Source organism: Stylophora pistillata, chromosome 10 (assembly GCF_964205215.1).
Source record: "Stylophora pistillata chromosome 10, jaStyPist1.2, whole genome shotgun sequence".
In the NCBI taxonomy this organism is placed as follows: domain Eukaryota; kingdom Metazoa; phylum Cnidaria; class Anthozoa; order Scleractinia; family Pocilloporidae; genus Stylophora; species Stylophora pistillata.
The window spans coordinates 27,082,028-27,094,638 of NC_142528.1; the positions used below are offsets into that span (position 1 = coordinate 27,082,028).

Genomic DNA, 12,611 nt, shown 5'->3' on the forward strand with positions numbered 1-12,611 from the left:
CGTGGTTTCTTAAGGTCCCTAATAATAGTACCGCGGGTTCGGAGGGCTATGAAATGGCTGGTCATTTGAAATTCTCACTGGATTGATTCATCGACGGAAGAACTTTACTAGCTTTTTCTGAAATATTATTTGATTAACTTGAAGGACAAATATCTGGCTTTCGTGATGCAGGGCCTCGAAGGAAGGAGACGTTATTTCAGTCTGAGAATCGAGCGATTTTCAAGTGCAGGTCAGCCCGTTGGTCACCGTCGGTATGACCGGGAAAGACTTCCTCCCTTTCCTGCCTCTCTGTGTAGGCAATAGGGGGATGAGAGCTCAGCTAAAACTTAGTGAAATGGCCTGAAATTGCTACTAGAGATCAAAAATAACACAGACAACACTATATGAACGTTGGAGTTTATTTGCTTTGGCTCTCATACAAAGCTTTATAATATTATCCTCTCATTATTGAGAGCTTGAGCTCCCTGTGCTCCGGCACGAGCTTTGCGCGTACAAAACCGTCAGCTGCTCTGGTTTCCAGTTTTCCCTGGTTGGTTGCCACCTGGTAACTTGCAGATGTCTGATTTTCGAGAAACAAAATTGAATAAATTAATTTGAGAAGTCCGTTTTAAAGTAGAACAGTGCTTTGTTTTATATATATATTCCTCTGGAATACGAGAGCACTCAAAGGGTGGACTGCGAACTTCGTTTTTCGACTGAACAACCTTCAAAGAGTCCAACTGACGTAATCCCTTTTTTTTCGAATTCTGTGGTCAAACTTCTTTTTCGGGAATTAAGCCCGATCATAATTTAAATTCTAAAACATGCAGGAAACAAAACCATGGACTCGACTGGGTAAACAAATAAGTCTTGAACAAACAGAATTAATTATTTAAGTTGAGGCACTAGAAAAAAAAGCACACATAAGGTTACGCTCTGGTTGCTAATCTTAAACGTAAGTAAACAGAATTTGTGTTTTGTTTGTGGAGCTGTGTTTTATAAAAGCTGTATCCCGAAGCATCTTCCAGCAGTTTATGGATACGGTAGACCTTCGAGGGCCAATATGTTTTTGGAAATTTTTTTTTTTCATTTTAAACTGAGCATCACTATTTTAATATAGCATAGTTTCCAAGAAAAGTTTTCGTAAAATATTGAAAATATCGATTTACAAACTGAACTCGCTTTAACCCGTCAAAGGATGAGTAGCCAATTTAAACATGTCACCATAAATTACTGTTTCCCAGTGAAGACTGTGCTAATGTCATCAAGAGATCCGCCTTTCATGTCACTTTTAGTAAAACATCTTCTAACGCAGGCAAGCACTTCTTCGAAAAGGTGGACAAAAACAAAACCCAAATGTTGCAATACTCCAGGAGAGAATTAATAAGCTGATCAGAGAAAACCAACTTCAGGCTGTTAGATACGACTCGAACAAGCATGATAAGGGAACAAGATCATGGTGGTCTACCATTAACTCTATCACTGGGCGGAAGTCAATCTGTCAGTCAATAAGTTCTATCATTGATCCTGCTAGTATTAATGTATACTTTGGCGTGATTAATACTGATCCCGACTACTCCCTCCCCGAGATGCTTAATATTCCAGAGGGCACAAGGGGGTACCCTCCTTCACGGTGTATGAGGTTACGCAAGCTCTAATTAACATTATAAGGCGGACTACCTCGGGCCCTGATGATCTCCCCGACTGGCTTTTCCGTGACTTTGGGTACTACCTGGCTCCAATCATAACTGATGTATTTAATGCCTCCCTTCTGCAACATACACTTCTATTGTTGTGGAAGGAGGCGAATATTAGACCGGCTCCTAAGGAACTGCCATTTACTTCCTGTAACCAGCTAAGGCCTATTTCTTTAACAAATATAATTATGCGTCTGTTTGAGAGACTAGTGTATAGGGATGAATTATCCATCGTGTGCGCTAACCATATCAATTTAGACCAGTTTGCTTATCGAAAGGGACATAACTCTACCATGGCACAATTGAAGTCCCAGCATAACTGGCTAAAGTGGCTTGATGGAAATGCGGACTTCGTGCGGATTTTCTCCTTTGATTTTAGCTAGGCGTTCGATTCTGTGTCTCACAGAATTTTAGTAAGCTAAGGGATGTGGATATCAATCCATATATACTAAACTGGCTCATCAGTTTCATTAATAATAGAAAGCAACGGGTTGTGGTAGATAACATCACTACTGAGTTTATAGATATAACCAGGGGTGTCCCCCAGGGGATGGTGCTAGGTACAATATTGTTCTCTCTGATGATAAATGATATAAAGCCATTTAGCTCCTCTAGCCTATTGGCTAAATTTGCGGATGATATCACAGTCAGCATCCCTGTTCCCGCTGAGGATGGCAACACAGCCGAGTCTGAAGTTAGTTAATTCTATAATGGAGTGGGCTGAAAAGAATCAAATGACACTCAATTTGAATAAAACATGAGAAATGTTACTAAAAAGTGGTAGCCTGAAAGTTTCACCAGCTCCTCTCGCTATTGTGGAGCGTAAAACCAAGCTCAAGCTGCTTGGTGTTACATTTGAGGATGACCCTGTGAAGAACTGGGACTCACATATTGATCACGTGCTTGGTAAGGCCAGCAGTCGTATGTATATTTTAAGAGTTTGTAGATTTTATGGCTACCCTAAGGAGCAATTAGATCTGCTCTTCCAAAGCCTAATTATTTCAGTCTTCACGTACGCTATCCAGGTGTGGGGGTTGCTGCTATTATGATAAATAGACAAACTGTTTGCTAGGGCTTTTAAGTCTGGATATTGTTTGAAGAAATATAGTATTTGTGATATTTTAGCCACCAGAGATAGCAAACTATGGATCAAGATCACTTCAAATATCACTGCACTTGATGATCTTTTACCGCCGAGACGTACTAGGCAATTACGCAGCAGGGGCCATGATTACATATTACCTAGACTTCGTACTTCACGTTTTAAATCCACTTTTGTAAATAGATATCTTCTTAGCATTGTCTGCCATTAATAGTTAGTTGTATTTTCTATCTTAATCTGTTTTATATTTCATTCTTTGTAAATAATGACACGGTTGATGCATTATTGCTTTTAATAAAGACCATTATTATTATTATTATTATTATTATTATTATTACTCCCGAGGTGTTTTTTTTTTTGTGGCAAAACATCCCGATTCTTCAATTTCAATCGCGCACACATCTCTTGTTCCGGTTGCACGTGGTTGTCTGCGTTTGAAACTAGACTGTGAATGTAGAAAAATAAAAAGGAGAAGATTCTTTGGTTGAAGTAAAAAAAAAATCTTGGTTGTTAGCACAAGAAGTAAAAAAATTCGACGCAGAATCTTATGCAATCACTAGCGAAACGAACATCACTGAAGAGGAAACGTGCCGTGTCATAACTCGCTCCCCATTTTCTTCATGCCCTGAAGGGGCTAAACCCAGTTTGATACAGTTTTAACTCGTCATCATATCCTTAAGATTCATGTCCACAAGGCTTTTTCAGTTCAAAAGTCCAATTTCCATACTTAATGACAAATTTCCTTAGTTTGTTATCCCTGGAGGTCTGTTGTTTTAAAACGAATTTTAAACTTCCACCTTAACATTCAATTTGACTTGATGTGCGAATGAAATAAAATCTGAAGTAAACTTCAGAGTGTACTGCACGTTTAGCGTAAGAAAGGGTGATTTTCCACTGGCTGAGTGGAACGAAATAAGTGGAAAATGTTTTTCTCACACACCGCTGGGGCCTGGGGATGGGTTAAGGTCATGTGATGTGTAAGGCGGTCAGTTGTTTTTTGTTGACCGCCATTACTTGACCTTTTTCTGCGAAAGTGCGTGTTTTTATTTACATTTGTTACGAATAGTTAGTCACGAATCATTAGTAAAGCATGCCGAAGGAAAATAGACGTTCGAAGAGGAGTTCTAGGGCGGTTAGGCGACTTGAGCCATACAACAAAAGCCCTAGTCAGCGAGGTAATAGTCGATCAAGTCAAGGATCAAGGCACGAAAGCCCGGAGCGCGAAGACCCTCCAAACCGAACCGAGGAACCGCCAAGTTGGGCAAAGGAGCTGTTGCAGCAGCAGAAACTGTATTCGAAAGAGTTAAAGAAGCTGAAGAACGAGATTGATGATGCGAAGCTTCGAAAACATGGCAAACTGAGCGATCCGGAGCCGGAGTTTCGCTTCGAGGGAAACAAAAAGCAGTACAAACTTAATCGCGACGTCTTGGATAAAATTGACAGGGCTAAGAATACGAGTGATGATGAGTCTAGGTCCGAGCTCCTCGAAGAAGGTGAGCAACTTCTTTTAGAACGGAATAAACACATTTGTCTTGCCGATAAATATGGGTGGGACACGGTGGAATGTTATGCAGCCGAGCCGCTTGCTAGTGATTCTGGCGACGAAAAACGGATAAAAAAGGCCATCAAAGAAAGCAAGCAACTCAGGGAGGAGAAACGAAAGGCAGCTGCAGCGAAGTGGATACCGAAGAAGTCGCCCCTACCACGAGGAGTTGATGGGTCGAAACGTGTGGTTGAAAAAACCCATAACTTCCGAATGGCGGGAATGTCGTCCAACGTGGCACGTGACCCCAAGCAGTTGTGTTTTCTCTGCGGTCGAAACGGCCATTACGCCCGGGATTGCCGTGCATCAGTCGCAAGTGGAAGTCTAGGATGGGGCCAGAACAATGGGCAATCATCTGGAAGTCAACAGTGATGCCCTGAACTTCCCCCTAGAAGAGAGTGTATATAGAGGATATCTTGAGTTCGAGAATGTTGATTTTGCTTGTCCCACGGTTGTGAAAGGCAGATTGAGGGAGAATATTTCGTTTTGGCAGAACATTGGGGCTAGCGGGTGGGTGCTGCGTGTCCTTCAAGAAGGCTATAGCTTACCATTTATTTCCCTTCCTCAGGAGGCATTTTTCAGGAACCATCCCAGTGCTGTCGAGGATAATGTTTTTGTTTGCACTGAGATTTCAAAGTTACTGTTGTCTGGTGCTGTAGTTGAGGTGAAAAGTGAGGACTTGGTGGTATGCAACCCACTGGGCGTTGTGAGGAACTCTACACAAAAACGCCGCCTAATTGTGGACTTGCGTTATGTCAACCAGTTCCTGAGGTCATGCAAATTTAAGTACGATGACATTCGCACAGCAGCAGACTTATTTCATGAAGGCGATTGGTTTTTTAAATTTGATTATAAAAGTGGTTATCATCACATCGAAATATTTCCTCAGCATTGCAAATACCTTGGATTTTCCTTATTCTACAAGGGGCAGTTAAGGTTTTTTTAAATTCACGGTCCTTCCATTTGGCTTATCAACTGGTCCTTACCTCTTCACCAAGATCCAGAGAGCACTCGTGAAACACTGGAGGGGTAAAGGCTTCAGATTGTTTACATATCTGGACGATGGAGCAGGTGCAGACCAGGGCCGAGGTGAGGCAGTCAGGTTGTCAGCAGAGGTTAGGAGGGATGTTTTGCTGAGTGGCTTTGTCACCAACGAAGAGAAGAGTCAGTGGGAGCCAGTACAATGTGGTGAACTTCTGGGCTTTATAATGGATTTGCGATGTGGAACTTTCCAGGTTCCACCAAGGAGGGTTGATGCTTTGAAACAATTGATGAATGATACTATAGCTAAGAAATTTGTGGTTTCAGCACGACACTTGTCACGCATCACTGGTTTCCATGGGTCTTGCCTTGGGCCCTGTAGCACGACTCTGGACTAGGGCACTCTACAGGGACATATGTCAAACAGTTCACTGGGACATACCTTTCTTGATATCTCCGGAGAGTCAAGCTGAAGTCCAGTTTTGGAAAGTTAATTTTGACACTGGTGGTTATCCTACATGGTCCCCTAGTCCGAAGGTAGAGGTTATTACTTACTCAGATGCAAGTGGGCAAGGTTGGGGTGGTTTTGCAGTGCAGTTGAGTGATAAGGTAGCCAGGGGCAGCTGGTCCCGTGAGGAAAGTGAAAAGAGTTCTACGTTTAGAGAGGTGACTGCCATCAGGCGTGTGCTGGAATCTTTTGCAGATGAAGTCAGGGGTAAAGATGTGCTCCATCGCACCGACAACAGGAATGCAGAAATTGTTTTGTCAGTGGGAAGCCGCATCAAGGAGCTGCACATGGAGGCTGTAGCAGTTTACAGGTTGTGCCGGGAACTTGGCATGCGCTTAACAGTTGAGTGGGTTAGCAGAGATGAGAACACGAGAGCAGACGAGCTGTCGAGGTTGGAGGATTCTAATGACTATATGTTAGACACAGCTTGCTTTGATTACATTGACACCTTGTGGGGTCCCCACACCATTGATAGGTTTGCTAGCCTGAAGACGAAGCAGTTAGAGAGGTACTGCAGCAGGTATCATAACCCAGGTTGTGTGGCAGCGGATGCATTTACAGTTTCTTGGTCTCATGAAGTTAATTGGCTTTTTCCTCCTCCATACCTGGTTCCAAGTGTGTTGAGGCACATGTCAGCAGGAAGGGAGAATGGCACCTTGATAGTTCCTGAGTGGCGTTCAGCAAGTTGGTGGCCACTTCTGGTGGAGAAGAGTGGGAGCTGGAAGTCCTTCATTAGCCAGTCCATGCAGATTCAACCATACGAAGGGATCTTCCTATCAGGATCAGCAGCTAGTGACATTTTCACAACGGGCGTTCCTTCCTTCTCCATTCTGGCACTCAAACTTTGTTTTGACGGCATATGCTGAACATTCCTCTCGGTGAAACTACTATGATGAAGTCTGTTTTGGACCTCGTTTTCAGCTCTTGCGATCTTGAGCCAGCCAACATTGTCGTGTGGGAGTTGGATAGATGATGTGGCTCATGACTGGTCAGTTGTTGTTTTGACAAGACAGCACGTTTGTGATTATGCTCTGGATTGACAGCCGCTAAATGTGAACACTACTGTGACTAGCAGTTTGTTGCCGTTATGGGAGAGCCGCCCCCAGCCGTGTTGGCATAAGGGGTACCGCTAACACTGGTTAGCGGTGTATGCTGGCTGTATGTTAATGTGGATGTCTGTAAAGTTTTTTCGCGCGCTCTGTTTGCTGTTTCGGCAAAGTAGCCCCTAGCCGTGTTGGCCAAAGGGGAACATCATTTTAGTACTGGTTGCCAGTGTGCATGTGTTGGCTAGTTTGTAAAGCCTTATAAGTCTTGCTGTTTGGGCATGTTTTAATAAGTGTTATGGAGGTGATGATGTACGCAGTGTTTTACTCGGTACATTCTCTTTCAGTTTCCAGCCCTGTCCCGGAGGGTGTTAACTTATCTGGCTGGTTACGTGGGGAGACTATGACTCATCCTAGACTGAAGTATCTTGCGAAGTCTCTACCAGCGATCCTGATCCAGGACAGAGCACCGAAGACAGTCAGCACTTATGTCTGTGCTTATGAAGCGTGGCGAACATGGGCCGTCCAATGTGAGGCCACCCCCCTACCAGCGGATCCTACAGTGTTTTCCTTGTATTTGGTACATCTTATCCAGCAGGACCGTTCAGTCTCCTGTATTACCTCTGCTATCTATGGAGCTAGCTGGATCCATAAGAAGAGCGGCTATCAGCAACTGAGTGACCATCCTCTCATACAGCAGGTGGCAGAGGCCGGAAGAAGGATCCTTGCTAAGCCCCCAAATCGCAGGAGGCCTCTGGAAGCCAGCCATGTTAAGAGTGCTATCCGTCGCCTCGAGCAAGGCCCTTTGTCTGATATCCAGGTAGCTGCTTTGTTCACTTTGGGTTTCTTCGGCTTCCTTCGCTGGGACAATCTGAGTCGATTGACTGTGGACAATCTTCAGTTTGAGGATTCTCATCTTGCCATATTTCTCACACAGAGGAAGAATGATCAGTTTCGCCAAGGCTCGTGGGTTTTCATAGCTCGCAGCGATTCATCACCTTGCCCGGTTGCAGTGGTTGAGAAGTTTCTGAGGGTAGGCAATCATGACAGGAAGTCGCGGCTATTCAGGCGGGTGTTGTCCACAAAGAAGGGAATGAAGCTTAGGATAGATCCTATGTCATATAGCCGGGCAGCTGAGTTGATTAAGGCCGAGCTGCGGAAGGAGGGGCTAGATCCTGCCTTGTATGGAATTCATAGTCTGCGAGCTGGAGGCGCTACAACCGCAGCAGCTTTTGGGGTCCCTGAGCGTCTGTTCCAGAGGCAGGGCGGTTGGCGTAGCGACAAGGCACGGAATAACTATATTGAGGAGTCTTTGGAGTCCCTGCTTCTGGTTACCAGGACAATTCAAGACCAAACCTCATGAATTATAGGCGTGATCCCAAGCTGTTCAGAACCTTTTTTGTGCTTATGAACTGATTTTTGCATTATCTAGTGCCCTTATGAGACTGTTTGACTTTGGCAAGGCTTGCTACTTGCACATTATGTTCCATTCTGTAAGCCTTGTGGATTTTGTTTTTGGCAATAGTACTTCTCTTAGTTTTTCACTCTATGCTTTGTGCCGTTGCGGTGGTTGGCTTGACATGGCTCCCAGGGGTGTGTGAGAAGGGTGATTTTCCACTGGCTGAGTGGAACGAAATAAGTGGAAAATGTTTTTCTCACACACCGCTGGGGCCTGGGGATGGGTTAAGGTCATGTGATGTGTAAGGCGGTCAGTTGTTTTTTGTTGACCGCCATTGCTTGACCTTCCCACCCACCCACCCAAGAGTTTTTTCAGTTGTTCATTACACTTCTAAACGATTTTAGATTTTGTCTCGATTCTTAACTAGTTCATGTTTTGAAGCTCCATGTATACTTGTAAAATTTGATAGCTGTTATTGTGTGAATAAAGGTCAGGCTTGCGGTGGTTGGCTTGACATGGCTCCCAGGGGTGTGTGAGAAGAACAATTTCAAGCGTGGAAAAAGACTTAGCTTTATCGAAATGGACGGTTTACCAGAAAGAAAGAAGGAGTCCTATCGAAAGGTCCGCTTCGGCATTCTCATTTCAATAAGCGTGATAATCGCGGTGAGTTCTCTTTTGGTGTGGGGACCAATTTCGCTCGCTTATTACCTCAAAATAACAAAGTTTGTCTTCAAGGAGGTTATGCGTGATGAAGAAAGGTTTCTCGAAAATGAGCTACAACTTTCTTCTAAGGAATGGAGAATGTATCAAATTGAAAGCCGCTTTGGTCAAGAATGGTGCAGAATACTATACATCAAGAAAAAAAAAAGTAACATGGCTTACAATCGTCGTCAACGATGAATTTGCAATTCCTGCTTTGGTTCTTGGTGACTCTATCCAAACATTTTCTTGTCAGAGGAACATGATAGCCTTGATTTCGGACACGTTGTCCATGGGCACGCAGAGAGCACTTCAGAAAGTTGGCTGGGATACCCGCATAGTCGAGGCAGTGGACTGTGACTGGCTGGAGACTAAATTGGGTGTCACTGACTACGGGGGATTATTTGGAAGAGCACAAAATCATGGAATTAAAGGTACACATACTCGATTCCACGCCTGGAATTACACAGAGTTTTCCAAAATCATTTATGTCGATGCTGATTACATGCTGATGACAAACATCGATCAACTGTTTGTTGCTCCAGGTGACTTTGCTGCCGCACCTTGCTCCAGACCGGGTGTAGTGGATCCATGTTTTAATGCAGATCTCATGGTCTTCAGACCAGACGTGCAACATCACCAAGATATCTTGAATTTGTGGTGGAATATGACCAGACAAGGAACTTGTCCAAATGATCAGGTTTTATATTATGGTATTATTACGCTGACGCAGACAACTGGAAACCGCTTCCTTACGCATTCAACATCAGACGCATCATCTATAGGCCCCTAAATTCATTCCATTTCGTATGCTGTAGTCCACCTAAGCCCTGGTCTGCCAAGTGCAGACCGAGTAGAAAAGAAGCTGAAGATTACGATAGAACAATAATGGTCACCGATGACATGATTTTAGTTTTCTGGAAGAAGTTTCATGAATTGTTGATTAAGTATGATTTAGAAATATGGTGGAGATCTAATGGTTTCGGCCAGATCAGGAGTTTCATGCTGAACCATTTGCTAATTGTAACAAGGCTCGCAGCTCGGGCACCAATTTCTCTTTGTGGCAAGCGTTCCCCTCTTTTAAAGAGTTCACAAGTTTCAACTTCACAAAATTCATTCCTCCTTTCCCATATCCGATTATGGCTCGTTATTTTTAAGAAATAAGACATCTGGTATATGATACTTTAAGACCCCATGAACACGAAGAAGGGTGACCCTATTCTAGTAACCGAGCCTCTCACGGCCAGTTGTACGGTAAGATCTCAGAACGAGATAAGGGTAACCTTTCACGGCGCACCACTACAATATGGCGTCGTACCCTGTTACACGCGTGCATTTAGTAAACAAATCTCTATCGTGTCCATAGTAAACAGCGCGAGAGTAAATCACGCGATAGTAGCAGAGCGGAGGAGCGAAAAAAAATAAATAAATAAAAAAATGAGGATGGAAGGTTCCCCAAACAATCGCGAATTTTGGTTTGTATCATAATTTCAAATATATTGGTAAATGACTCAAAAATGCTATGTTAAAGGAAAACTGTGGCTCCCACAGTGTGATCTCTAAAAAATAAGCAAAGTGTTCTTAACTGAGGCATTTCAGTGCCGATTCAGTCTAACCCTGTTTGGGTTCAACAGAGGGCAAAATCTAGCCATCTCAGGTTTAGCCGGCCAAACAGACTCAGGCTGCATCAAGTCATTTAATATGTAGCAAAATGATTAATTCCACCGAAGAAGCGCAGCATAAATTCAGGAAACTCGTATCGGTGATTGTTGTTCGATCTAGTTTTCGCCGTCTTCAAAACGAAGGGGAAAAACTCAAGTACTGCTAGTAAAAACACTTTCTTCCTGTAAAGAAAACACTGTCGGGCAACAAATCAGAATACATCACGTTTCATTCCGCCCGCTCGCGGGGCGAGGCAACCTCCCCAACGAATGGTAGAACCACAAGTAGGCCATGCTCGATATTTGACCAATGATGTACTTTAAGTAAATGAATTGTAGAAGGAAAAGGGTGACATTAACTCTTAAAGGGGTGATGATTAACTCTAGAGTTAGGTAATCCGTCTTCAGTCGAGTGTTTTTGTCCCAGCTGTGATTTTTGGGTCGATTCGAAGCGATTTGGAGGTTTTTAGTTCCTCCTTTAATTTTTTACTGTGACTAAATGCCCGGCAGCCAAGCACGGTCTTTAATAGACTGAATGCCTGACAATCAGGAGTGTTCACAGCATATTCCCACGTGCCAAAATGTTCTTTGAACCTTCTTAATTAAGAATCTCAGATCTCTGTTTAGAAATGAAAAGCGCCGATTCCAAAAATAAATTTTTCCCGAGCTTGAGCATACTATTATCAAACTGACTGAATGCCCAGCAGTTAGAAATTTTCACAGAATTTCCACTTACCGAAAGGTTCTTTCAAGTTTAACTTTTAAAATTTAAGTTAATTTTCAACCAGACGTTGGTGATGACTCAGCAACTCAGAATTAATCCCATACGTTTTTCTCTGACTAAATCTGCCGGTATACCGGTAAAAATCAAGTCTTTTAGTGATGCTGCGTCATTCCATGCTGAAAGCAACCCTGTCCTACATCAGAGAGCTGAATAAATGACTCAACAATGAAACTGGCTTTTGCCGAGCAAATAAATACCAAGACAACACTAAATAGCCTTAACCATTTTAACCGTAAGAGTGACTAGCATTTAATTCCTCCTAACGATTTTCCAGCTGAATCACACATTAATTGGCAACCTTCCGTCTCATAAGACGATGGCATGACTGCACTCGTGGTCAAACTCTTAAAAGCTGCTGCGCCTAGAGTCGCTAAACAAGCCGATTTTTGAGCCACAAGCTCTTTGCCGGTGCTGCAGGTAAATACAGAGATTGGGTTTGAGTTATGATGACGCTTTTTTTCTCTTCTCCTTACACTGCTCTTCCCTCTGCTTTTCTCCGTGCCTGATAGTGTCTTGACAGCTGTTCTCCACTTCTATCTGCGGCCAGTGCTTCCCTTGGTCGATGCCCCACTGTCTTCATATCCCGTTTGCAGGTGTCTTTGTAACGCAATATAGGTCTTCCAGTGCGTCTGGAGCCAGTTGCAAGTTCACCATACAGGATGTGTTTGGGGATTCGTCCATCATCCATCCGTCTGACATAGCCGAGCCAGCGTAGGCGCCTTTGGCTGAGTAATGCAAACAGGCTCGGGATGCCTTCAAGTTTCAGGACACTTGCCCAAAATTCTCCTGAGGCTGCGCAGGTGGAAAGTGTTGAGCCTGCGTTCCTGATGCGAATAGAACGTCCATGCCTCAGTGTCATAGAGAAGAGTGCTTAGCACGCAAGCACGGTAGACTTGCGAAGCGATGTTGACCCTGTTTTTCGACAACGCAGCCATACAAAGAGCAGTGTGGCTTTAACAGAGAGGAATCCGGAGTAAGGAGGAGAAGTAAACTACCTATTAAACAACAGTGGGTGCATTGTCAAGAAGGCCTTCGACGTTGGAGTTTCAATAATACTAAAAAAACCTTAGATCAAATAGAGTCTAAACGAAGTCGCCTGTGTGCTGTGAATAGTCGGGTGACCGTCAAATGTGGTTCAATTGAAATGTCAACTAATAATCTTCATTGTCTTTGGTCGTTAAAGGGATTATTTAAGTCCTTTCAATCGTTATCACG

The 12,611-nt window shown here is 43.6% G+C and overlaps 1 protein-coding gene and 1 pseudogene across 4 annotated transcripts in view; one reads left to right on the forward strand and one right to left on the reverse strand.

The window, feature by feature from the left end:
• Window positions 1–380: 380 nt before the first annotated feature.
• Window positions 381–12,611, reverse strand: part of LOC148722458 (uncharacterized) — a 61,502-nt gene continuing 49,271 nt past the window's right edge. For 2 of the 4 annotated variants that reach the window (XR_015992825.1, XR_015992821.1), the window contains one exon: window positions 381–559. The gene's annotated coding sequence lies outside the window, so the exon portion shown is untranslated. The other 2 variants (XR_015992823.1, XR_015992824.1) reach the window with 2 other exon arrangements.
• On the forward strand, window positions 8,832–10,108 carry LOC148722459 (glycogenin-1-like; annotated as a pseudogene).